At 41.2% G+C, this 13,088-nt stretch overlaps 1 protein-coding gene across 1 annotated transcript in view; it reads left to right on the forward strand.

Moving 5' to 3' along the window:
- The first annotated feature begins 332 nt into the window (after nucleotides 1-332).
- The window catches only part of plekha6 (pleckstrin homology domain containing, family A member 6), a 114,655-nt gene continuing 101,899 nt past the window's right edge, over nucleotides 333-13,088 (forward strand). Inside the window, exon 1 of the mRNA XM_056363282.1 lies at nucleotides 333-657. The gene's annotated coding sequence lies outside the window, so the exon portion shown is untranslated. The remainder of the gene's footprint in view (nucleotides 658-13,088) is intronic.

Genomic DNA, 13,088 nt, shown 5'->3' on the forward strand with positions numbered 1-13,088 from the left:
GTCATAAAAGATGAAATGTAAATATAAGCTGGTCGCTCTGAGATCTGTGTGTCTTTCTCATTATGGTCTTCAGTGTGTTTATTTAAATCAGAGCAGGTTGAATGTTTGTCTTGCAGGAACGTCTTGCTCCTCTCTTTTCTTTTGTCTCTCCCTCTCCATGTTTGTTTCTGCTGGTGTTGGCTTTTCAGCTCAGGGAGGGGTTCAGACCAGCCTCTTATCTTATTGGCTCATGCCTCTGCTCTGTCTCTCCGTCACTGTAATGAAAAGGGGGAATTGAGCAGCACTGTGATGTCACCCCCCTGCACCCATTCACTCTTGTCCTCTCCCTGCCTCCTTCTCTCCTTGCTCTCATCTCCTGTGCTCTGTGACTGATGGTGGACGGCTGGTCATGTGATGTTATAATACCCAGGGATTTTCTGCCAGGCATGCTCTGTAGCCTTCTCTCCTCCTTCTATCCATCCCAGTCTGAGGAGTGATTGCCTATTATTGTCCTACATCCAGCCGTTCGCTGTGGGATCTATTGTTAGCTGGCGGTGACATTCACCATGGCTATGACTGTGGGCTGAATGGTTTGTTGGAACCCTGTCATCAGAACAAACTGTGGACTACACGGTAATAGACCGCAGAGGGACGTGGCAGCATTTCTACATGTGACTGGTAAGTGACATGCTTGTTGTGTTTGTGTGTGTGTGTGTGTGTGTTTGTGTGTGTGTGTGTGTGTGTGTTGCTGTTGAGCTTATTTAACCATGCCTCCAATCTGTCATTATTTTTAGCACTAAAGGGTACCTTATTGAACATTTCCATTGATAACTACACGGTGTATTCCAATATAATTACAGAATGGTTGCTTCAGTGTGTGTGTGTGTGTGTGTGTGTGAGGCCAGGAATAAATTAATCTTTTCACCGCTCTCTTCTGTGCTCTAACTGAATAGCTCTGCTTTGACATTGATATTCTATCAAATGATGATTAATGATTATTGATTGTTGATGTGTATGTAGTACACTTGTCAGAGCACCTCCTCTGTTTACATCATAAACACAGAAACAGCAGACAGAGTGTGTGTGTAAGTGTGTGTGTGTGTGTGTGTGTGTGTGTGTGTGTGTGTGTGGACAGCAGCCAACAGGCCATCAACAGCTGCCACCTTCAGTGTCAACATGGCAACAATGTGGGCCAAAGTTATAGACTGAAAGACTGATGTTGCTGATCCTTGTCTGGCTCAGACATAGATATTGACCGATACAGCAGCCTCATGTGTCACAGCACAGGCAGGGGGTCCAGGTGTTTCTGCCTCTGGGTGCCAACAACAGGACAGGACGCTGGTCTTACCTGATACCCAGGGAGCTGGACCAGCTCCCAGAGTCACTGTGAACTGACTGCTGGGCTGCAGGTGTGGACTAGTGTCCTCTATGATTTCAATGTTGGTTTGAGACAGAAGCTGAACCAAAACACTTCAGAGATCTCAACTGAACAGCAGCTAACTCCTCCCTTCTTCCTCTACTCTAATACAACCGCTCTTATCAAAATTCTTTATAATATCAATACTCATCATTACTATTTATATTTTTAGTATTACTAACGATGGTTTCTGTAGCTGTAATTCTACATGGTAAACAAGGATAAACAGTCACATACAGGTTATATTCAGGCAGTTTATGTTTTAGTTCATAACAAGTGCTGTCAGCCTAAACTTGCAGGAACACATCGGTTGTCTACAGATGTATGCTTGTTGAACAGCTGCATTGATGGATTAGCTTTTTCCTATAAGGTTTCACTGAACTGACAGTGATGAGTACACTTCAGATTAAAGAGTAAACCACCTTTTACCTCTCTCGTGGCCTCCTCTGGCTGTGGAGCACAAGCTTAGCCCCAACCCTGGGCGAACACCGTCACAGAGAGCAGACATGGCTGCAAGCTCGACCGTAAATTACACCAAGACACATTTTCTGATCTGCTCATCTCAATCCTGGTTTCAAGCAGCTAGAAAAGTGAAATTTGATTCTCAGTTTGTTTGACCATGGGAATAAAGAAAAAAGAGAAAGAACAGGTGGACTTATAAATCCATGAGCTTTTATTTACATCACACTCAGTACTATGTAAACTGTTGTAGCAGGTGTCAGTCTGAGTATCTGTGACTGCGATTCATCTTTTACTGCTACACACATGTTTTTATGTGATTAAACATGTGATAAAGCTGATGTCACTTTAATCAGTCAGTAAAAACAGAGAGACAGTAGAGACAGACAGTAGCACTAACATTAGTCACTAACAGGAGGAATAAACAAAACATATTTAATGAATGAGAACCTTCATCTACATGGCTGTGACAACAGACAACACCAACACTAAACCTGAGCTACATAACACATCCTGTGTACAATTGACTTCATATGTCATTCATGACAGAGAAGAACAGACTCACATTCTGACCTGCAGGAGGAAGAAGTGTTTTTGTCACATGACACAAGATTTAAAATACTGTATCTGTTGAATGTGCATGTAATTTCATGATGAATTGACATGAGGACGCCATGTTTTTGCCAGATAAATTGTTATCAGGCACTTTTATTGCTAGTAGTAGTAAAGGAAAAATTTTCCAAATTAATTGTATTTATAAATCTCCAATATAACATGAAGATGACATCACTGTTCACTGTATAATATTGACAGCAAAGATTTAAGAGACACTTGATCCTTCGATACTCTGTCCAGTCAAAACACTTTAATCATGTCTAGGTAAATACATATAAATGTATCAGATTTTAATTTGATTTGTTGTATTCATTTGCAGTGAATCATTTTGTACATTGTAAGCACTGTTACTGTACCTATGAACAGAGTAAATGTACAGTAGATCTGGACTGGACACTGACACAGCCCTGACCAAACAAAGGTGAGCAGACAGGGAGAGTCCAGCAGCTTTAAACAGATAGAGATTCTCCACCTCTTTAACCCTGGGTGGACCAGGACATGGCTGCTTTTTTCTGGACTGATGCTTGAAAAGGTTGTCTCTATTTATTTTGCAGCCACAGCAGGATCATAAGTCAGAGAGCATGTAGGTATATAGACATGCAGATAAACAGACTGGCTCTCCTGTGTCATGTGACAGAGTGCTGTACTGGATGCCACATGGCAGCATGAAGATAATCCAGGCCAATTCCCTCCAATCCTCAGAGCAGAGCTGATCAGAGGCGAAGCAGGATGAGGAGGCTTTGAGTCAGGCTTCCGCTGCACACTGTGATGTATCTACTGTGTGTGTTTGTGTGTGTGTGCTGGTGGTTTGCTATATGAAGCTGTATTTCTGGATTTGTGTTTCTGTGGTAACAACTAGTAGTGAAGTAAACAATGTGAACTTAAGTGAACTTCAGTATAAAGCTGAGAAGTACAGAATATGAGTCAGCAACATCCCACGACTGGATTAGAGAAGACACATCCACAGGACTACAACTCTGTGGTTTTCTTCAGACTACTAGAAAAACATTTCTACAGATTGATCTAAATGATTTACAATAAACCACAAAGTAAATATTAGTTTATTATTTTCCCTCCTCCAGTCAGTTTGATAGAAGCACCTGTCAGAGTGTGTGGATGAATGAGTGTTTCCTGTTGGTGTGATGGATTGACTGTTCAGCCTGATGACTCTGATCTGACTGTCTCCTACACCGTCACTACAGCATGAATCACACTCAATCACCTGTTATGCTGTTTGGTATGAGAGGGTGAACACATGATTGTTGCATTGGTACATATTGTGGTCTAAAGGAGCATTCCAGTGATTTTGAAGACAAAGATCAGTTTACTCATCACTGCTCTGCTTTGAACAGCTGTTTAATGTCCTCTGACTGAGAGAATAACCCTGATATTGACATCCATAGTGATATTATCTAAGCTATGATGTATGGTTTCACAGGATTGGCTGGGGTTAGTCAGCACCTGAAATCACCTTTAACTGGATAACTAATCTAAGTGCCTCAGTATCAAGATGAGTCAGAGAAAATATTTCCCCATTCAGTTCCTGTTCCCTGTTGTTTCCTGATACCTGTGTTTCCCTCTGTTTCTCTGCCTGTCGGCCATCTTGTGCTCACATCTGACTGTAAGCCTGTTTTTACCTATTAACATCAGTGTGTATGTGTCCCTGCCAGAGTAAAGGCTGTTAACACCCGCTCTCCTTACACTGTGTCCAGTGGAAGAGTTTGCCTCGGATTAAGTACACACTTAATCCGTATGTTCAATGAGTGTGTGTTTGTGTGTGTGCTACGTGCATGTGTGTGTCTGTCTGTCATTACCAGTCACAGAATGAATCAGTTTATCTGAACGTCCTGATTTAAAGTCAGATCCTTAGAAGGTATGTTCGGTTTTTAATTTGCTAATGGCTGCCATGAGAATGAAAAGGTTAAGTACTTGCTCGCTCTCTGACACACACACACACACACACACACACACACACACACACACAGACCCTTTGCAACCATGGCAAAAGCCATAATAATGGAGCAGCCAAGAAGTTCCCTGAGAAGTGGACTGCACAGGGCATTCAGCCATGTTAAGATTCCAAACCGTAGGGAGCAAAAAGTGCTCAGATCAAAGGGAACTGTGAACTGAGCAGGGAAGAACTGAACAACAGTTCATCAGTTCACTGGAAGTTGACAAGAAAATTACCCATCAGTCATTGCGCCTTGCTGGTGCGCCAAAAACGACAATGGACAACATCTTGTAAATCAATCAAATCACATGTATTCGCAAGTTACATACATTTAAACAGAATAAGTTTTGTAATGGTATCAGATTTTGTTTCAATATATATTCAACATTTTATTTCAGTAGTTAAAAATGTCCACAGTAGCAGCAACATGTATCGAGGTGTTTATATTACCAAGGTGACGCACGGAGGAAGTAGGATGTCTGCGTTGGTGACGATGCTGGGTGTTCCGAATTAAGGAATTTTGTCGAGGGAAGTTGCCTTAACTGATATTCCCTGAGCAGGGAGCAGGGAGTAGGGAGTACTGTTTATGTTCTCTGTGGATCAGAACGCAACCTAAGAAGTAGGTACAAAGGCTGTGTGGGGGAGGGGTGGAGGAAGAGACATTAAGGAGGGAGAGCTTGTTAGGGTGAATGGGATGAGACATACAGGATGGAGAGAGTGATGCCAGGAAAAGATAAAGAGCCAGAGGATAGAGACAGTTCACAGCCCGGTTTAGCCTAAGGTTCCAGGTAGACTTGTTTCTGTATATAACCCTAACCCTAAAACACAGTAAAGAACAGTGAGTAGAGTTTACAGGGGAGTGGCTTTGTTAGATGTGTCACTGTGGAGGAAAACATCACGCGACTGTTTTCCAGTGTCACCACATCTCCACTTCATCTCCAACAGGTTGAAGCCGTTATAGATAACTGAGGTTAGTCTGGTTTTCAGACCTTAAACCTGATGTTTGTTGATGAGGACAGCAGGTTTTTACTGTGGAAATCAAGACAACAGAAGGTGTTCCTCCAGGTTGTGATCCGAGCTCACACTCACACACACACACACACACACACACACACACACACACACACACACACACACACACACACACACACAGTACAAATAAAAGTATTAAACGGTGCAGTCAGTGTCTGTGTAACAAACTCCGTCTCCTTCATACCTGCTCAGGTACAAACATAATGCTAACCCCTGCCCAGAGGCAAAATCTATAATTCATATCATACCTTCATAATAGATTATAATACATGCATGATGCATCAGGGTGATAATTGATCATTGATAACTGATAATTAATAATCAGTCATTTCCCACAGGAGTGTTATGAGACTGAGAGACTGATGTGACTGCAGGTCTTCAGCTAACACATACAGCCATTACTGATACTGGGTGGCATAACAATAAGAGACAAAGACCATTAATGAGTCCCTGAGGAGAGGGAGGGGAAGAGGGAGGGGAAGAGGGAGGGTCGGTGTCAACTTCTTCCCATTAATTATTCACACATGAACATCACTGAATGTCTCTGTCAGGGTGAAGTCCACAAGACTCAGGAATGAAAGTCAGACGCACATCCTCCACCTGAACACCACCCCCACCAACAAAACCAGCACCACCAACAACAACAACAAAAACAACACCACCACCACCAAAACAACAACACCAACAAAAACACCCCCACTAACAACACCACCACCAACAACAACACCACCACCAACAACAACACCACCAACAACAACAACACTTCCCCACCATACCAACACCAACACCACCAAAAACAAAAACACCACCACCAACACCATACCACTACCAACAACACCAACACCATCCACCAACAACAACGCCCCCACCAACAACACCAACAACACCACCAAGAACAACAACACTACCCCACCATACCAACACCACCAAAAACAAAAACACCACCACCACCACCATACCGCTACCAACAACACCAACACCATACCACCAACAACGCCACCACCAACAACACCCCTACCAACAACACCACCACCAACAACACCAACAACACCCCCACCAACAACACCAACACCATACCAACACCACACCACAATAAAGAACACCACCAACACCATACCACCACCAACATCAGCACCATCAAGAGCACCACCAACTTCGACTTTTTAATAAATCAGTCTAGTGATTCAGAAGTGCATTAAACCGTAACATCTCCATCTATTGTCTCTTCTGTAACTGTTAAACATCTCAGGCTTCTTGTCTTTCGGTATGAAGACATGTTGAGTATCTCTCTAACTGAATCAAGGACTTGTCAGGACTCTGCAGCTGATAACACTGCAGTAAACAACCAGAGACGCTACAATTTGGACAGTGTGTGTGTGTGTGTGTGTGTGTGTGTGTCTGTGTGTGTCAGCAGCAGCACAGTGAAGACTGTGTCACAGCAGATATACAGTCAACAGTTAGACTTATGTGCCTGTTTGCAGCTGCTCAACTAATCTGCAGTGTTATTAGGTCTAAGCCCTCCTCCTACCCTTTCCCCCACCCTCACCAGCCTGGTTATATAACCACTACTCCTGTGACATCCCGCCTGCTCTCTTCATGTATTTCCCTTTTTTATTTTGAGATTACTTACCTTATGAGTTAATTTTACATTCCACCTTTATGTTTCTCCCACCAATTTTCCTTGTCACCTCTGTCTCATCAGTTGACTACTTCTCAGAGTATAAACAGTTTTGTCTCCTTCAGTCCTACCCGTGTTCTCAAATTCTCCATGTTTTCCCTGTGTTCTCTCTTTATTCTCTGTACTCTCTCTGTATTCTCTGTGTTCTCCCTGTGTTCTCATATATTCTCCCTATGTTCTCTCTTTATCCCTGTGTTCTCTCTGTATTCTGTTGTGTTCTCAAATTCAACTTCAAATTCAAATAAGCTTTATTGGCATGACATATCAGAAACCTATATTGCCAAAGCTGTACAGAAAATTATAAACATTGACAGATGATTGATTTATAATTATACAATAATATGCAAATATCAACAATTAATTTTTATTTTAATTTTTACAGATGTAATCACACAGAAACATTTACTACATTTTCTATCAGATTATGACAAAATTTAATATATTTTGCAGCTATTACTGCACATTTAGTTTTCTCCCTGCATAGTTAGGACAGTTTCTGAAGATTGGGGAGGTGGATAAACTCCGGATATATATGATTTATTTTTTCAAAGAAAACTTCTCTCAAATCCTTATATTTGTCACAATATAATAGGAATTGAGATTCTGTCTCAACCTCTCTTTTATGACAAAATTAACACAGCTTGGCCTCCGTGGGGAGCCTGTTGTGATTTCTCTGTGTTGTCTGTGTATTCTGTTCTCCCTGTATTCTCTCTGTTCTTGTGTTCTCTCTGCTCCATGTTTCCACTGTGTTCTTCCTGTGTTGTCTGTGTTCTCTCTGTATTCTCCCCGTGTTCTCTTTATATTATCTCTGTATTCTGTGTTCTCTCTGTGTTCTCCCTGTGTTCTCTCTGACTCCGCCCCTAACCCCCAGCTAATCCAGAAATGGGCTGGGTGGGTGGGGCATGGGTGGATCCAGGACTTTGGTCCTCACCCACCTCTCACTCAAAGTGTCCACAAAACTGAAACACCTGATGACCCCAGGTTACATCACTGTTGATGCATCTGCATCATCTTTAATTTTAACTACCACATGTATCAGTGTTAGTGTAAATTCTATTTTGTCATTTTCTTGTTCACTGGGAAGTTACTCTCAATGAAACTCAACACACATGTCAAAGTGACTTTTTCCATAATGTAATGAAATTGGAATTCATTGGTGAATAAAAACAGTATTTGTGTGTAAAGCTGAGTGATTAGCATTACACGACTCTGTTGTTGTCCTGATGGGATCAATAATGTTGAAATGTATAAGGATCTGGATCCAGTATTTGAACACAGGTTTACAGAATTCACAGTAATGTTATTGCCGTAGCAACCACAGCTGTAGCTAAAAATGGAAACATATGCAAGGAATTTGATTTTACTGACTTAAATCAACATGTTTCCTCTAAACTTCCAAACATCAACATCATCCAGACACAAATACTAATAAACAATAAACACTGTACATGTATTTATTTGTCAGGTCACAGCAGAAAGAGAAGGTGCATACTCTGACAGACTTCTGTCAGAGCATCAGACAGTCCTGTTCAACTCAGAAAAGGTCAAAGGTCATCAAATTTAAATCCACGTGCTCTGCAGCCAAAGCCACAGGATTTATATTGGAGGTTTAGTGACAGTGAGAAGAATCCAGATGGAGCTGAGCTCAATTTTCATGTCTTTCATGTCACTCAACTAGTTACTCTACTGATCTGGTTTTAGTTTTAATGAAAACTGCCATAACAAGGTTAATAATGTTCAGGTATTAGTTAACACACTAGGACTCATTTTCAGACTGTTTGAAGTATAAAAACATTCACACAGTAATTTGTGAATTTGAACAAATTTTCTGAAAGAATAATTTTGAAGAAATCTGCTTCTGCTTGTATGACTGTTCTCCTATAGTATTTCACAGTAAATAAAAACGTATATTTACATTGGTGGAAATGTGGTTTGAGCTTATGTAACAGGACAGTGTCGTTAAACTAATCAGACACATGTTGAATTATTGACTGTAGTAATAACAGTCATAATATGAGCACACTTGTTTTAAACCTAATTTGCAAGCATTTGCATATGTACACAAAATAAGCTTAGTACAGAAGAACTGTAAGGCCAAAATGTGTTTATGAGACCTCATTCGAAATTTAACATATGGTGTTTTGCATGTGACTAAAATCCTACCTAAACTACATCAGGTCATACATATTTTTGTTATATTATTCATATTTGATAACAATAAGTAGGATATACTTTACATAAGAACAATAAAAAGCTTCATATTTCACTACATCTACATCTTGTCAAAAACTCTTCTGTGAACCTTCCAGGCCTCTGGACCTAATACTATGGGAGCTGAGGAGCTGTTTTCAGTTTATTTTTTCACTGGCCCATGAACCTCTCTTAAAGGAAAACTGTGGCGAAATCTTTAACTCTTTAATGTGAGTCAATAGAAAACATACTTAAGAATTTTCCCGCCTAAAATACCTTTCGAAACCATTCATAACAGAGCTGATCCTTCTCTGTCACATTAAATTCCTGCAGCCTCTCTGCTATTTTCACTCCTCTCACTGTCTATTTGCCTTTGCTCAGAAGTACCCAACTACCCTTGTCTGCTCTCATTGGTCACGGCAGACACCTGTCTTCAAGCTAGAATGATTGACAGAGGCAGTAACCAATTGCAGCGCTTTCTCTGTCCAGCAGGAAGGAGAGACATGAGAGAGAATGTGAAGAAAGCTGCCATGGATTTATAACTGCTCAGTCGTTCCACTATGGATTCTCATGACAATATTCATAACTAGGAATAACTTTATGAAAAGAACCTTTCTTTTTTGGGGGGCATTTTTGCCTTTATTATGATGGGAGAGAGAGAGAGGGAATGACATGCAGCAAAGGGCTGCAGGTCGAACTTGAACCCATGGCCGCTGTGGTTAGGACTAAGCCTACATGCTCTACCAGGTGAGCCACCGAGGCCCCCCATCTATGGACCCTTACAGACGAGAGGAATATAAATGAAAAGGAATGGACAATCGGATTTCTAGACCTTCTAGAGGTAGGGAATCACCACCACTTTGCTGGTTTTGCTGGTACACGATGCTGGTAGGTATTCATAAATCATATTTATGTGCTTATGATTAGCACAAAATGAATGGAATATTTGAATACTAGAGACTCTAACTGATATTGACAAAAGTTTAAGTTTTTAATGATTCAGAACACTTACAGAACCTTCTAACGGGCCATCCACAGGCCACCAGGCCATATGAGGATGCTGAGCTGTGCGAGGAAGCTGTAGTTTCTCTTGTCTCAGTCAAACTATTTAAAAGGATTTCATCAGAGAAAACCAAAGCCAGAATTTACACTTGGAGAGACTGTCACATCGTCCTGAGACGACTCTTCATATTTCCAAAGGGGTACACCCTCACACTGACCTTTCATGTGGTCCCACCCTCTGACCAGCCATCTGCTTTGAAGACATGGTCTCCGTCCCTGGTGCTGAGACTCTGATGAGTCTTTCATCATCCACAGTATTTATTTGAAAAGAGAAGACTATGATTCCATGAAGGAAAACACCTGTCCAGCACCAGTGCTGAGATCTGGGTCGTCATGGTTCTTAATTGTTTTTTTCATTGGTTCTACATTGGTGTTAAACAGTCCAAACCTTTACAGCTTTAAGCGCAGCCCATACAGCCTGTGCCTGCCTGCTGCAGGGACAACCCAGCATCACCTTCTGCTACTGATGTTGATCCACTTCACACTGTCTGCACACTCTGGTCTGTGAGACTCACTCTCAGCTAGAATAACAGCATCAGGTGTTTCAGCAGTTTCCTAACCCTAACTACATTTGTTTATGTGACAAACTATCAACAGGAGCAGTTATGACAGAGAGGGAGGATGTCAGTAAACAAAACATCAGACTTTGATACAGGAGACAGTCTATGTAACCATGACGACCAATATCTCCTGACCATAACACAATACTTATTTTAACCAACACTAGGATGTTTCCCTAAACCAGTACCAAGTTATTTCTAAACTTAACCAAACATTAACTTGTGTTGTGGCTTCATTCATACTGTGAATTACGAAGTTTACCAACACTATCATATCTGTTGTCTGGTCAGACATTAAAGAAGTCTGTAGCCTGTGTGCAAGTTTTTATTGTGCTGCTTCCCCTGTTCAACACCTGATGGACCAGCTTTCTCATCCTGGTTTAACTGGTGATCAGTCTAGTCTAGTCTGGGTCCTGGGGTAGAAGGTTCCCTAGTCTTTCTTGTTATGATCGTTTCAGATTTGTAAGGGTTCGACCAGCAGCAGGTGTTTAGTTATGAGCAGTGTAGGTGTGGACCTCTGAATGTACTGAGCACTTGGAGTGTTTCAGGTTCAGTGACTTTACCCAAATAATTATTCACGCTGCATTTAACAAGTGCATCATTACACCTCACACATACACACACACACACACACTAACAGATCAACAAATCCCCTGAAACACGTGTCATCCAGACACCGTAACTCTCTGAGTTTGATTTCAACAGAGCCATCAATGTTTACCGACATAAAGCAAGTCAGCGCTTAAAGCAGCAACCATCAGGTCAAGCCACCCATACAACATTCCACACAAATTTCTGCTAATAAACTGAGAATAGGTTCTATTGAAAATCAGGATCTAACTCAGGAAGTGAGACATGGTAGGCACAGTCTTTCCTGTAGACTAGCTGTTATAAAATTAACAAAACTATTAGTGACATAAGCAGTGAGCTATCATAACAGGCTTACCAAAAAAATATAAGTGTCCCACAACCAACACAGCATTAAAACATGAAAAAAATCAAATCCTATGTTAACTCAGTACAATTGAAGTCATGGGTTTGCTAATGACTTGAATCTCCTCAGAAGAAGCTCCTTCTACTCTTGTTTAAACTTTCTGCTCAGGTCATTCTTTAAGGCCAGCTTGATCAGGTTAGCTTTTCATCTGTGTAAAATGCTGCATCTGTATCAGAAAATACATTTTTCACTGTGGAGAAGGAATTCTTACACATAGCAGCCGAGAACCCAATGTAAGTGCATGTTTGAATGCAGTAAGACCCACAAGCATGGGATCGAAAACACTGGAGTAACTGGAGACAAGCTGGCCTAAAGTTATTTTCCGTCTTGGTTGAATCCAGTAATGGTTTCATTTTCCCAGCACCCAAAAAAGTCCCGCTGCCAGGGTCTAGTGCACTAAAGGCTTGTGATTGCGTTAGCTAAAACAGATTCTGTTCTGTCCAAAAACAGATAATACCAAAAAACTCTCCTGTTCAATGTTCTGCTCTTGCTGGCCCAGAGTCTCTTCCACCATCCAGTGTTGCAGTGCCTTCGGTGCCTGGTGCTATCGTTTTGGAGGAGCAACACAACCTGACAATCACATAAACTGGCTGTCCACAGTTTTACATGATAGATATCAATACATGTACATGTAAATAATGTAGATTCTGACTTGAGGAAAGTTGCGTGTGAGATTCCATAAGGTTCAGTTTTGGGACCTAAATAGTTAATATTGTACATAAATGATGTTTGTAAAGTCTCTGAATTATTTAAATTTGTTTTAAGATGTAAGGAAACACAAACATACTTTTCATGCTGCAGAGAAAGCTATAAGAATCATCAATCAATCAGATTATTAAGAACCAACTAATCCATTATTTATTCATTCATGTGCTTTAAAATGTAATGATCTGGTCGACTTTATGACTGCACAGGCAGATCTAACACAGGACCAGATGGACAGGAGGTGACAAAAGGAGAGGGAGGAATGTCAAACCAAACCCTACTACCAGCCAAGCCATTGCCCAAAATAAAGTGTCCACCTTCAATAGGCAACGCTGGCCGTACACCATCCGCCACCAGTTTCACAAAGGCAAAACAGAGTCAACAATATGGGAATCATAGGTCCCCGTATTCCTCAAAACAGGGACTTCCACATCACTTTCCACAAG

The sequence above is a fragment of the Seriola aureovittata genome, chromosome 2, assembly GCF_021018895.1.
Source record: "Seriola aureovittata isolate HTS-2021-v1 ecotype China chromosome 2, ASM2101889v1, whole genome shotgun sequence".
Classification (NCBI taxonomy): domain Eukaryota; kingdom Metazoa; phylum Chordata; class Actinopteri; order Carangiformes; family Carangidae; genus Seriola; species Seriola aureovittata.